Source organism: Miscanthus floridulus, chromosome 5 (assembly GCF_019320115.1).
Source record: "Miscanthus floridulus cultivar M001 chromosome 5, ASM1932011v1, whole genome shotgun sequence".
In the NCBI taxonomy this organism is placed as follows: Eukaryota; Viridiplantae; Streptophyta; class Magnoliopsida; order Poales; family Poaceae; genus Miscanthus; species Miscanthus floridulus.
In genome coordinates this window covers 58,150,772-58,166,511 of record NC_089584.1, presented here as the reverse complement: position 1 = coordinate 58,166,511, position 15,740 = coordinate 58,150,772, and positions in this window count along the sequence as shown.

The window sequence follows — 15,740 nt, the reverse complement described above, 5'->3', positions numbered from 1 at the left end:
GTGCTGTGCTGGCAGCTCATCAGTTGCATGCTCCACTTTGTATGGATTCAGAGTAAAGAAAACACACAGGGCAGAGCTAAGCCTGATTAGCTAGCTGGGTTAATTATGTGCACCGCTGCATTGGCTGCATCTTTCAACCGTGTAATCTATGCGGCCACACGTCGTGTCAGACAGTACAGGATGATCCACCTCGCAGGCATATGGCGGCAATGATGCAGTCATGCCGTGGAAAAACGACGTGGCTAGCGCTGTCTACATAGTCCACATCCATCCGCCTCACTTTGATTTGCATGTGCACCCTGCCTTCGACGCTGCATCCGCCGCTCTTCGTGTCAGGATGGATCGTCGCGTAGCCCGCACCCGCCTTGCACATGGATCCTGCCCCTCCCCCCCAACCTCACAACTCCCGCTGCAATCGCTCGGGACCTAGGAGCCGGTCCCCAGCTCTGACGTGCCCCATCCCCTGGCGCCAGGGCCGTGCGCCCATCACTCAATGTGTCCTGTGAAATACTTGCAATATGAAACACTTGGATGCAACATGCGTCGGACAAAGATAAAACATTTGGAATATTTTGTTGCAATATTTGTGTGAAACATATGCAACATCCGGATAAAACACTTGCAATATGTGTGTGAAACATATGCAACACCCAGATAAAATATTTGTAACATGTGTGTGAAATATATGCAACATCTAACTAAAACACTTGCTACAACATACGTCTGAAACTTATGAAATATTTTTTTTCAAAACGCTTGCAATATACCACTGAAAGCACTTGCAAAAATATGCAATATATGCAACATCCCGATGTACTTTTGCAGCATCCATATATAACAATTGCAACATACCTCTGAAACACTTGAATATACATTTGCAATATAGGGGAGGGGAAGGCCAGGGCCGGTTGATTTCAATCGTCGAGGTGATATCTGGAGGCAAGCGGTGGCGCGCGAGCACCACCAGCACCGGCCACGCTCATTGGTGCCCTTGGCTCGGCCAGGGAAGACTTGAGGCGCCACGGCACGGGTTGCCCCAGCAGCCATGGTGGGGTCAGCGGCGCACCCAACAGCGATGGGCGACGGATGGACGACGAGGGAGCGAACGGTGCAGGTGACTAGGACGTAGGTGAGCAACGCAGGTAAGCAGCGCAGGGAGCGAGGGCACGCGTCGTGGCTGACGATGGGGGAAGGGCACGACGCGGCAGCACGACGAGCACGGTGGGTGAGGAGGGTGGCCAGCGAATAAGCATACGAGGGAGTGAGGATTTTTTTTCTGAGAGAGAGCCTCGTTCGGATGGGAGCCAAGGATGGATGCCCATGTTAGGTCATTATGACCCGAAAATTGGGAGCCAGCAGCCATTTGACGTCCCTGCTACACCAGTTTGTATTCAATAATCGATGTAGGTATTATATAGCCGAGCGCATTTCCACTGCTCGTTTAAGATACTCAATTAGAGTATGCACAATAGTTATATGAGTGTACAGTGTACACATTATATGTACATATATAGAGTACAAGAACATAGCTTCTCAAAACTTAGTTTGAACAAATTAAACAACACCCGACGGGTGTGTTTCTATACATAGCAGAAAAAAAAGATTATAACCCTAGGAGCCCATGACCAGGCAACCCAAAAGAAACTAAAAAAATAACTAAACAGTGTATGAATGTATCACATGCCGCAATTCAGCTATCCAACCGTCAAAAAAGACCAAAACCAAACCCGCCGCCGCTAAGTGTCACAGATTCGTTAGGCCACAAAGAAGCCACAAATGCTCCTATGAACTCAACAATGCCCAGCCACAATGCTCAAGAAGCACACTATGGACACTTGCAAAAAGAAGTGCAAAGGGAAAGGATTGAGGCAAATAAAGAATAATCCACTCGTCCCCGCATTAAACCATCATCATCGAGTATTGGTATTTATTAACTTGTCACTTGTTTAAGTAGCCGTCTAATGTTGTTGATATTTCTTAACATCACTTTTGCTAAGTTGTCATCCCCAGCTATGATGCCAGAAATGTTTATTGGTACCACCTAGAATGACACTACGAAGTACTTTAGTATTTCATGTGACTAGAAAGAATATATATATATATATATATATATATATATATATATATATATATATATAAAGGAATCTGCAAGCACATAGATAATTATACAATTGTAGTAATTCACCCGTGAGTATTTCAGATATCGTTATTTATATTTTTACCATAGGAAATGACAGAAAGTTGGAATATATTGATAACTTATACTCTTGATGGAGAAATAAACCATAACCCAACTTCTACTCACAACAGGGGTATGTCAAGAGATAAATATGATAAGTAATGATAAATAATAAATGATCACTCAGAGTACTCCTTTCTATGGCATTAACATTGCTAAGTAGAATATTAGAGAAATAATTTCTAAGTTATTCTTAATTACAAGTCAAAACATACGTTGATTAGTGCAATTACACTTAGTAGTCATGGCTAAGATCAACTTCATATCTACATAAAAGGGATATTACTAAGAAAGATTAAGAACAGAGCTTGTCTTCCTTCATAACTAGATCCTACTTGTCCTATATTCCGGGAGTGGACTACAAGGAACTCAACGAGAGTGTCACATCCGTGATCTACCACATGGCCTAGAATATAGGGTGCATCCGTAGGTAAACAACGTATAAACACCACGCTTCCACAATGTGGACCACTCACCCCTGGTACCTTAGAATGAGCGCTATACGAACTTATGCTTGAACATGATGATAATCTAACTATACTAAGCATATAATCAAAGTAGACGATGAATATGATAACTAAGAACATGAATAATATTAAGAACAATGTCAAAACAATTATAGCAAACATATGAATAATGAAAGATACAAAAGAGGATATAAGGGGCTATACCAAGCCACGCTCTTGACAAGATCTGGAATCCAAGCGAAGCTTGCCTTTCTCTAGACCTAGCCTAGCTAGCTATGCCCTAGAATATGATGGAGCTCTGAGGATGATTAGGGTTTCTGTTTTCTTTACTGAATGCAATTCTACTTGAGGGAGGGGGTAGGGACTGGTATATATAGGCCGTAGCATCCATTCTAAGCCCTCGGATCAAACCGACCTAAAGGAACAACGTAGATGCAAACCCTAAGGCGGTGGATAACCGACATTCGAAGGAGAAGGCTGACAGTGGGCCCCACAGGCTGGCCGGTCTGTAGGTGGTGCCGGTTGGCATCGTCTCGCGGTCTTTTTCGGTGGTTTGGCTTCTGGTGTCATCTGGAACCTTCTGAAGTTGTTTTTGCCGTGGATAAGCGTGATTACTTCTGACATCTAGGTCTACCTTGACTATTTTCTGGATAAACCGTGCTGAAAACATAGATTCACCAAAACTTATGGAATTTGTTAGTTTAATCCCCTAATTTTATGTTGGTCATTACATCCATGCCCTTATTCATGTTATATTGATGGTTTATAATGTTTGTTAATTACTGCCAACAAACTTCCCCAAGCTTAACCTTTGCTCATCCCTAAGCAATGCTAAACTTATCAAATGGATTAGAAGTTGCTACGATATTTTCACTCCTCAATAGTACAATGCGTTCAAACAAGAATTCTTCTCTGGATTAAAATAAATTGATCTAACTTTCAAACTTACCCGTATTTTCTTCAACCATGGGGCTTCTTAGCCTTCACTTGGGTCTTGAGTAATTGAAAGATATAACGATCAAGTCAAGCACTATGTCTCAAGTTCTTTGCTCAATCATTATTTTGGAATTTTTATAGGTTTTCAAAATAAAACTCAGAGCTTCCATTGTATGACACTCTCAAGTCTCTCAATATATATGTTATTTGTGGATCCTCACCAAGGCACTAATGATGTCATGCCTTTCTTTTTCTACAACTTTCTTTTCCTACAACTAAGGCTTATGTGGAGCTCATAGGAGTGGAAATAGCATGAAAGAGCATACTTGCAATACATATATTGTAAAGTCAAACCTCGGATCAAAGAGAGTTAAGTCATACAATCAAATCAAGATGTGCATGTGTATGGATATATGGTGGATATATATGGTGGCTATCCTAATTCTACTATGCTCCTTAAAAACATATCTCTCTTTTAAACTTGAAAATACTTTGCAAGAGAACATGAGCTATCTTATTCATCTTCTTTTTTTTCAGGCGGACATCTGAATACCCATTGTTTTCAATATCTCGGACACTTGTCCATTTTTCTCAACTCTCTTTTTTTGAATAACTTTTGTATAGCCCCATGTTTCTTCTTTACAACAAAACTTTTGAGTAATAGAAAAAAAAACTTGGAGCATTTATTTGGTGGAAAATCATAACAAACATATTTTTCGTGTTCACTCCTAGTGTAGGAATAAAATATTTTTGGGTGGATCTAGATGGAATGGCATGTTTTTGCGCCTACCCCCATTGTAGGAGTAGTGTATATGTGGGTGGTGTGTACGTGATCTTGATTTTAAGAGCATGACAAACCTCTCATAAGAGTCAACAAAGCTTGACAAAACTCAATACAAAACAAGCCACATATATGAGTGAAAGTTTTTCTAGTTTAAATATCATATTTGTCTCTGGTAGGAATTCAAGCTTTGTCATACGGGGGCTCATCATATAAATTTTTTGTATTTTTGAAAAGATAAATCTCTAGAACTTTAGTATCACTTGGAACAAGATAAACAGCAGCTCAGACCTTCTCATATCGTATCCGTCAATTATCTAGACTTAGATCAAGCATATGCTATCCACGAGTTTTAAGTTTAGAGTAAATTCTTATATCAAAACAGTCTTATCCAAAACTCAGGAGAATTCAAGGCTGAAAACTAGGTAATTGAAAGGAATTACAACAAAGCAACTATTCATCATTTCCATGTCAAGAGATTACCTCCAGATTCCTTTTTATTTAGCTCATAAAAACAGAAAGCTAGATACACATACTTTTTATTTGTTTTTATTTTTAAGATATCACCTTACTAATATATATATCTCATATAAAGACAAATTTTTATTCTGTTCTTAGTTATGCATCTTTTTTAGCTAATAAAGCACACTTGTAAAAGAGAAAAAAATACTTATCTAGATACACGGGGGACGCCCTTCCTCCAAGCTTGTTGTTGTCATGGTCGAATATTGAAGTTGAGTGATCCTTCTCAGAGTAGATTTTGCCAGCTGATGTCCTTCTCGTCCGTGGGTGGAGCGTGATGAAGACAACCGGGTGATCTTGCTCTTGTATATCATCCTGCAAAGTACCAATAAGAACACCAAAACTCGTGGAACATATTAGGATAAAGGGTTAGCAGTTAGCAGCCCAGAGATTTGTTGTTCTTGAGATTGAAAATATTTTTGAAATGGTAGAATTCTAGCAGGATATCTTTCTCATATTTTTGGATTTTCTGACATAATGCATGCATGGTATTTATATTTTTCACCGCCACAGTAAATATTCTTGGGGGTTTTACACACCGTAGAAGTATTCACATGGGGCTTAAGATTTTTATCATGCATTAATGAAAATTTTATTTTATTTTCTAAATGCAATGCTAATGTAGAAAAGGTAAATATGCTAAAGTGAAAATAATTCAGGCAATGCAAAAAAGTAAATATAGATAACTACCGCTTTACCTCCCATGAGGGTTCAGATTTTTATGTCCTATGGACAGGACTTTTCTCTAGTCTTGTTCATTCTTTGGGTGCATTTGTCGGTCCCAAAGATGGAGACCTTGATGGTTGCACCTCTTGCGATGGTGAGTCTGATGATGTCACCTTTTCCTTCCACACCTGCTTGGTCTGTGGACTTGATTTTGGTAGAGTAGGTTCATCCTTCACAACTTCTTCATCTTCTTCATCATTCTTGGGGAGTTGATTCTTCCGATGTTGAGATGCTCGACGTCTCCTCTAGAAGCGGGTCTTCTTTGGCTGTTCATAAGTGGTATAACTATTAAAATAGCAATATACCTGTCGGGGACCAATAGTAGGGTACCCGAAGAGGAGGAACTTATGACCATCAACATTGATTCATCCAAGCAGTCAAGAGCGCGACTATAGCTCCAACCGACCCCTAGGCGCGTAAGCTCCACCTCACCCGACCCTAAGGCTGCGGGCTCCACCTCGCCTGACCCTTGGGTCCGTTCTCTGCCTCACCTGACCCTAAGGTCATGGGCTCTGCCTCGCCCGACCCTTGGTTTTGCACTCCGCCTCGCCCGACCCCGAGGCCACATACTCTGCCTCACTCGACTCTTGGGTTCATGCTCCACCTCGCCCGACCTCTGGGGTAGGCTCCGCCTTGCCTAACCCTGAGGTCATAGGCTCCGTCTCACCCAATGGAGACCCATACCACCACCAACCACTCTAGGTCCAAGCATATGGGTCTGGGTCAAAACTCTGACACCAAGGAAGAGACCGACATGCTTTGATGTAACCCATGGCCACAACGGGCCATATCTAAGGATTCACATCAGGAACAACGTCGGACATACCAGTGCTATTCTACCTAACCCCTGTACGAACGCTGATAGGCATGTCAGCTCACCACGACGTCTGCTGTGAAGGAATGGAATGCCATGACCGACAGACGATGCCTATGCATGGCACTAGTGACGGACAAGGCCACGACATGAAGGTATCCTTGATGACATCTATAGTGTCAGTGGGACCTGCATGAAGGAGAAGAAGGACCCAATGATCCTAAAGGACTTCTTCTCCCACTCATTCTTCTTTTTTCCTCTGCTGTAACCCATGCTTTCCCTTGGCCTATAAAAGAGAAAGCAGGGCATCCCATGAGGGGGATTGACCCATCGACGATCGATCCGATACGACCCCAAACCGATCAGAACCAGATACACACAAAAGCAGCAACCGAGCTAATGGAAACAGGGATCCTGATCTTTCGTCAGGTAGTGATAACTATCGTTGTGGTGGAGAATGACACACCGATCTGGCTTCAGATCGAAAGATCGAACCCTGCAATCTTAGCACCACAACTCCTCTGGTTATCAACCGAGACACGGATCCGGTTGACCTCACCAAGAAGGCTAATCCCTGCCTATGTAATGAAGAACACAAGCAAGAACAAGAAAGAAAGCAACCAAATTGCAGATGATTGATTAATCTCACGAAGTTGGGGTCTCACAAACCGATGAACGGCGAAACTATTCTTGACAGATTAATCTAAGCAAAACCCAAAACCTACAGACGGCGGCGACGTATGATTATAAAGGTCTTAGGGTCGTCAGCTACCCTAGATGCGCCCCCTAATGGCCCCAAACATGATACATGGTCCAATAGACCAAAAGACGGTGTCGCAGCACCCTGGTAGATTCTGGACACTGACTTGTTTTGATGATTCCTATTGATTCTGAAGGCCTTTTGATGTGAGACCACTTGGATTGGCTTCCTTATCAAATTGGCTTTCCAACCATATGTGGATCATTGAAAATAGGGTCTGGATGCGGCCTCGGTGACTAGTTTAACGTAGACTAGTCCTGGAGGCCGAGGCAGACTCGAAATCATGTTGGATCGGGGCTCCGGTTTCTGTTGAACGTCCTTGCTGGTCATCAACACCTCCACCTCTTCCTCTAAGTCCCTCATGACCCTCTCCAATGTTCCTAAGTAAGATAACATTATTAGGTAGTAGTCTATTATCAAAAGTATGAAAAGGATCGCTTAAGAACGAGCTCACCTCTAAATTGAGTTGACACATTCGAGCTCGGGTCATTGGACCTTGCATGACGGTTGGAGGATCAGCGGGTACATCCAAAGGAGTGATGTCCTCATCATCCTCCCCCTCTTGAAACTAAGTCATCCTTGACTCAAGCTCATCTTCTTCTCCCAAATAAGGCTTCAAATCTGCAATGTTAAAGGTGGGACTAACTCCGAACTCAGGTGGCAACTCAAGTTTGTAGGCATTATCATTTATTTTCTCAATTATCTTATAAGGACCAGCTGCTCTTGGGATTAATTTAGACTTACGCAGCTTAGGAATCTATCTTTTCTCAAATGTAACCAAACCAAATCACCCGGTTCAAGTTTAATTTCTTTTCTACCTTTACTACCAGCAATTCCATACTTTTCATTCATTCTTTCAATATTTGCTTTAGTTGTTTCGTGCAACTTACGAATGAATTCAGCACGCTCTCTAGCATCACTATGTGTTCTCTCAGTGGTAGGTAAAGGCAAAAGATCAATAGGAGCATGAGGGTTAAAACCATACACTACCTGAAAAGGACTTACCTTAGTGGTGGAATGTTCTACCTTGTTATATGCAAACTCCACATGCGGCAAACACTCTTCCCATATCTTCAAATTGCGCTTCAAAATAGCTCTCAACATGGTGGACAATGTTCGATTCACTACCTCAGTTTGCCCATCAGGTTGGGGATGACATGTTATAGAAAACAGTAGCTTGGTCCCCAATTTATTCCACAAAGTGCGCCAAAAATGACACAAGAATTTTGCATCGCGATCTAAAACAATAGTAGAAGGCATACCATGCAAGCGAACGATTTCTTGAAAGAAAAGGTCAGCAATATAAACAACATCGTCGCTCTTATGACAAAGAATAAAATGTGCCATCTTAGAAAAACGATCAACCACCACAAAAATATTGTCCCTCCCTCTCTTAGTCCTTAGCAAACCCAACACAAAATCCATAGATATATCAGCCCAAGGAGTAGAAGGAACAGGAAGAGGCATATACAAACCATGTGGGTTCAACCACGACTTAGCTTTTTAACATGTGGTGCACCGAGCCACGTACCGTTCTACATCTCGCCTCATCCTAGGCCAAAAGAAATGTGTGGACATCACCTCCTCTGTCTTCTTGGCTCCAAAATGTCCCATCAATCTGCCTCCATGTGCCTCCTGCAACAACAAAAGATGAACGCGAGCCAACTAGAATGCATAGGTGGTTAGCTCTAAACAAAAACCCATCATTGATCATAAACTTATTCCATATATGTCCTTCTCTATAATTTAGCAACACGTCCTTAAAATCAGGATCAAGCGCATATTGTTCTTTTACTGATTCAAGCCCAAAAATTCAACAATCAAGTTGGGACATCAATGTATATCATCTAGACAAAGCATCAGCAATCACATTATCCTTCCCTTTCTTGTGTTTGATAATATAAGGAAAAGATTCAATAAATTCAACCCATTTAGCATGCCTACGATTCAGATTATGTTGAGAGCGAAGATACTTAATTGATTCATGATCAGAATAAATAACAAATTCTTTAGGCCACAAATAATGACGCCACGTCTCTAAAGAACGGACAAGTGCATACAATTCCTTATCATACGTGGAATAATTAAGAATAGGGCCATGCAATTTTTCACTAAAGTAAGCAATGGGTTTACCATCTTGCATCAAAACACCCCCAATGCCAACTCCACTAGCATCACATTCTAGCTCAAAAGTCTTACCAAAATTTGGAAGTTGTAGCAATGGTGCGTGTGTGAGCTTGTCCTTCAAAGTGTCAAAGGACTCCTCATGTGCCTTTCCCCAATGAAACACCACCCCTTTTTTCGTCAACTCATGCAACAGGGCAGCAATGGTGCTGAAATCTTTGATGAACTGGCAGTAGAATCCTACAAGACCAAGAAAACTCCTCACCTGTGTGATGGTTTGGGGAACCGGCTAGCCCTTTATGGCTTCAATTTTCATCTCATCCACCTCAATTCCCTGTGGAGTTACAACATAGCCAAGAAAAGAAACTCGATCCGTGCAAAAGATGCACTTCTCAAGGTTACCAAATAAACGTGCATCGCGTAAAGCATTAAAAACAACACATAAGTGATCCATATGTTCATCAAAAGACTTGTTGTAAATCAATATATCATCAAAGTAAACTACCACAAAACAACCAATATAAGCTCTTAAAACCTCATTCATTAAGCGCATGAAAGTGCTAGGTGCATTTGTCAAACCAAAAGGCATTACTAACCACTCATACAACCCGAATTTGGTTTTAAACATAGTTTTCCATTCATCTCCAAGTTTCATTCTAATTTGATGGTAGCCACTTCGCAAGTCAATCTTAGTGAAAATTATAGAACCACACAACTCATCAAGCATATCATCTAGCCTAGGAATAGGATGATGATACCGAATAGTAATATTATTGATGGCTCTACAATCAACACACATATGCCAAGTTACATCTTTCTTAGGAACCAAAAGTATAGGAATGGAACAAGGACTAAGGCTTTCACGTACATACCCATGGTCCAAAAGGTCTTGGACTTGCCGCTGAATTTCCTTAGTCTCCTCGGGATTGATTCGATAGGCAGCACGGTTGGGCAATGTTGCTCCCAGAATCAAATCAATTTGATGCTCTATCCCTCTCATAGGTGGCAGCCCCCAGGGTATCTCAGCTGGAAAAATGTCCTCATACTCCTACAAAAGGTTAGTGACAACAGGAGGCACCAAGCTAACAATATCATCAAGCAAAAACATAGCTCATTTGCATACCAAAGCATAGCAAATATCATCATCAGAAATTTCAGCAAAGTCACATTTTATTGCAAGCATAACACCACCCTTCAATTTAATCCCCTCAGCCTTAGAAATAGATGTAGACTTATCCTTTTTAGGTGGGAGAATAGAATTAGTAACTTGCTGATTTTTAGATTGAACATCATTCAAACTAGCAGCGCGTTCTCTATCAGCTTGTACAATTTGAGCAGGGGTTAAAGGTACCAAAGTAATTTTATTTCCTTTATGCTCAAAGGTGTATTTATTACTTCTACATGGTATGTAGCATCATTATCATGTTCCCAAGGATGACCCAATAAGAGTGAACAGACTTGCATAGGTACCACATCACAATCAACAGAATCAGCATAAGAACCAATGGAAAATGAAACTCTGCAAGTTTGTGTTACCTTTGCTTCTCCAGAATCATTTAGCCACTGAATATGGTATGGACATGGGTGTGGGCTTGTGGTCAAGCCAAGCTTCTTGACCAAATCAGAACTCACCAAATTATTGTAGCTACCTCCATCAATAATGACACATGCTCTACAGTTGCTGATGATGAAGAAAATCTAGAACTAGTTATGGCGTTGTAGCTTCTCAGGTTGATGCACTTGTGAGCTGAGCACCCGCTGTACAATGATGCTCCTATAGGCCATCGTGGCCTCATCACCAAGGACTTCGCTGTCCTCCTCATCTGCATCTTGGTCTTCTTCATCCTCAATGTCAGAGGTGCTGATGTATCCATCTTCTATAGCAATATATGCCCGCTGACTTGGGTAGTCCTTTTGCACATGGCCAATGCCATGACAGCGGTGGCACTGAATGCCCAAAGTGTGTCCCGTCGATGCAACGAATGAGGCACTCTTGGTAGGCACCTACAAAGAATTTTTACCTGAATCTGAAGGTCGTGTAGGAGGTGCCTTAGGTGTAGCGGTAACTCCAGAGGCTATTGGTCGCTTCCTCGCTGGTGGAGGTGCCTAAAAAGTGGTTGGCTTGGTCAGCCCTGAGATGGTGCTGAGCGTGGCGTGTATGTGGTGCTGACCTTGCTCTTGCTCTGCTGTTCACGCCCCTGCAATTCCTTTTCTACAAGCATAGCAAACTGAAACAACTGGTTGATAGTGTTAAATTCTTTATAACCAACAATGTCCTAAATCTCATGCCTCAAACCTAAATAAAAAAGACAAATGGAATCTTCATTCCCCTCAACAACACTACAATGCATCAATCCCTTTTGGAGCTCACCATAGTAATCCTGTACAGATTTATCTCCTTGTTCTCAATGCATCAATTTCTTACGCAAGTCTCTATGATAAGAAGGAGGTATAAAACGATCATGCATAGCTACCTTAAGTTCTTCCCACGAACCAGGTAAAGCATCCTGTGTAGCTAGCCCATTCCACCAAATAATGGCAAAATCCTTAAACTCACTAGTAGTTTGTCGAACTCTATGATGCTCAGGCACAAGGTGGGTGCTAAACTTTTGTTCTACTGTCATCTCCCAACCAAGATATCCCTCAGCATCATAATGGCCTGAAAAAGATGGTATTGTGAACTTAATCTTAGCATAAGGATCATCAGGCACACGGTGATTATTACCTTGATGGTGGTGGACACCACCCATACCTGTCGTGTTGCGGTGAAGACGTTGTCGTAATCTTACTTGTCGGAAGGTTGATCGATCTATGTTCCCACTGGCATCATGCACCATGTCTTCTAGCAAGAGTCCATCGGTGTTGCTGCCGGAGATGTCGTTATTGCTCGCCACAAAGGTTTCCAACTCAGTAACCTTGTCGGTTAGCGTGGAAATTCGTCTGTCCAATCTCTCCATGCTGTTGCCAATGTTGAGTTCAATGAGTGTGTCAGTGATGGCCTTCCTGACGGCCTCATTCATCCTTTTTTGGGCATCCTCTACAACAGATTGTAGTTGCTCTTGGCTGACTCACTCGTTGAAACCCTTAGGATTGTTATCTCTAGTCTGATCACCTCTTGTCATTGTAAACACAAAAATAGGAACAAACGGTGAAAGTTATCCCTAACAAATGACTACGTGGTTACAGTTGCAGTGGTGTCACTTTTCACAGCAAGTGGAAGCGTCTTACCAAGCTCTTACAAAGTTCTTACCAACACAAGCAGTAGGCGATACAACCGATGGCTGGTTCGTGATACCTGTGAGGTAGTGGTACCTAGATTGCAAGACCCTTTTTTTGTACTAATCTGAAGAGTTTGTGGATCTTGGAAGGCACAAAAAGAATAATATGTATATCTGGCACACAAGTCAGTAACAGAAAGTAATGTTGAATTATAGTCCAAAGTACTTGTTCTCGTTGTTGGTCTAAAATGTTCCTAGTACCAGGTGTGTAATGAACAAGTGTGGTGGATAGCAAGGTGACATGGGTGTGAAAAACAAGTATAGTGGATGGCAACAGCAACACAAACAAGAAACCAGATAGCACACGCTAACACAACTCACTTTGGCCTTCTCTATGTGCTCCTCTAGATATTGTTCTACTTTTGCCCCTCTCTTTTTTCTATTTTTTGGGCTGTCATTTTTTTGGGAAATTTCCACTTTTTCTTTTTTTCTTTTGATATTGTTTCTTCACTTAGGACCACAAAAAAAGTAACCACAGAAAATATGAGCTTAAACAAGTGAAAGGTGTGGCCTGTGGAAATTTCAGAAGACGTGCTCAAAATCGACAAAAAGCTTGTGACCACGAAAAGATGATCTTGTGACCAGTTTTTGACCAAAATAAAAATCTCCGACCCCAAAAAAGCAGGAGATGGACGGATCCAAAAAAAAATTCTAATCGATTTTGATATATGGAATGTCGAAATCCAAGTTCGTATGCGAAAACTAGACCAGTTTTAAGAATTTGCTCCGAATTAGAGGACAAAACAGGAACAATGCACACAAAATTGGTCATGGAAGCAAAGATTTGATGGAAACGATGGGGAAAACACACGAACTGGACTCTAACATGACCTAACCATCAACAAGACCTCGACCAGGATACAAACTCAACACGATGGACTCTAAAACTAAAATATGCAAAGGCTATGGCACGGAAGGTTCTAGGACAGGATAAAAAAGTATGACACTAGACTATGGGACGAATGCAAAACACTCCAAACTAGGGGATAAATATGAATCTGATGGTATACCTTAGCTCTGATTACCACTTAATAGAAACGGGGATCCCGATCTTCCGTCAAGTAGTGATAACTATCGTTGTGGCGAAGAATAACACACCGATCCAGCTTCAGATCGAAAGATCGAACCCTGTAATCTTAGCACCACAACTCCTTTGGTTATCAACCAAGACACGAATCTGGTTGACCTCGCCAAGAAGGCTAATCCCTACCTGCGTAATGAAGAACACAAGCAAGAACAAGAAAGAAAGCAACCAAATTGCAGATGATTGATTAATCTCATGAAGTTGGGGTCTCACAAACCGATGAACGGCAAACCTATTCTTGATAGATTAATCTAAGCAAAACCCAAAACCTAATGGGCCCGAACACGATACACGGTCCAACGGACCAAAAGATGGTGTCGTAGCACCCTGGCAGATTCTAGACACTAATTTGTTTCGATGATTCCTGTTGATTCTGAAGGCCTTTTGATGTGATACCACTTGGATTGGCTTCCTTATCAAATTAGCTTTCGAACCATATGTGGATCATCAAAAATGGAGTCCGAATGCATCCTCAATGACCAGTTTAACATAGACTGGTTCTGGAGGCCGAGGCAGACTCGAAATCATGTTAGACCGAGCCTCCGGTTTCTGTTGAACGTCCTTGCTGGTCATCAACGCCTCCACCTCTTCCTCTAAGTCCCTCATGACCCTCTCCAATGTTCCTAATCAAGATAATATCATTAGGTAGTAGTCTATTCTCAAAAGTATGAAAAGAATCGCTTAAGAACGAGCTCACCTCTAAATTGAGTTGACACATTCGAGCTCGGGTCATTGGACCTTGCATGATAGTTGGAGGATCAGCGGGTACATCCAAAGGAGTGATGTCCTCATCATGAGCTCTCAGCACCCTTTCACTAGAGACTTGGGACCTATCCCTCTCTTGCCTGTTTGTAACCCCTACCACAAACTTTTAGTGCTAGTAACACGAGCAACAGCGATGAACTAGACGTAGGGACTTTTTGTCCGAACCAGTATAAACCTCATATCATCTAAGCACACCATCCGAGCCAAACACGCAATACTAGAAATTTACTTGTCGGTGGTAACTCAAAACACCGACAGTTGGTGCGCCAGGTAGTTGCCTTTTGCGCGTCTCAACATCCACTTTAGATCTTGGATGGCCAGTCATGGCGTTAGCTAGGTCTTGGGTACACACGTGCGCTTTGGGGACCTAGACTTCATTGTCACAACAGAGGGAGAGTTGGCGTAGGCTCCCACTGCCATCCAACCTCTCCACTCCACCAGCCTCAATGTGATCGCCGAGGTGCTTGAGGAGCTACAGCTGCATGCACTAGAGGCTCATGGCCTCGAGAGCGACTAGCTCCTCGACTTTGACTACGGGAGGTTAGAGCACCCGCTCGACGCATTCCTAGGACCCCGACCATCCTAGGAGGACCTGTGCCACCTCACCTTCTCATTTGCCAATGTCATGGCGTAGCTTGCTGGAGGAGAGCCGCTCTCTCTAGAATACATCATTTGGAGCGCCCCAACAGTGCTCCCATCCAGTCTCCACAACACCGCAAAGATCGTTGTCCACCTTGTGGTGCAACGCACTCCTCCATCCCCCATGAACGATGAGTTCGTGGGGATGACTGAATATGTCACAGAATCTTTCCATGACCTCCTCATAGGAGAATCGGAGTCGCCCTCTAGCTCTGACTCCAGCAGGGGGAGCCATCATCCCTCTCATGAATGTTTCATGGCAGGTACTCCCGAGGGACACGTCGAAAGCATCCATGAGGGAGAGGCTACCCAGACAAACAACTTCAATGATGAGGTCGAGAGGGATGCAGGGGCCCCACCTTGCCTATAGGTAGAGTAGCTAAAGGCTTGACACCAAGAGCTCGAGGAAGCACAATTCTAGCTTGAGCAGGAACGCATGGAGCTCGAGCGAGAGATCGAGCGCTATGGAGACGGTGGGCGTGTGTGCGCCATGGCCTACGACGTGAGCCAGAGGATCATCGAGGACAATGAAGCCCTCCCACACTTCACCCCGGGCGAGCCAGAACAACGCTGCTACAACAGCCTTGCTCTAGGGGCTTCTGGGG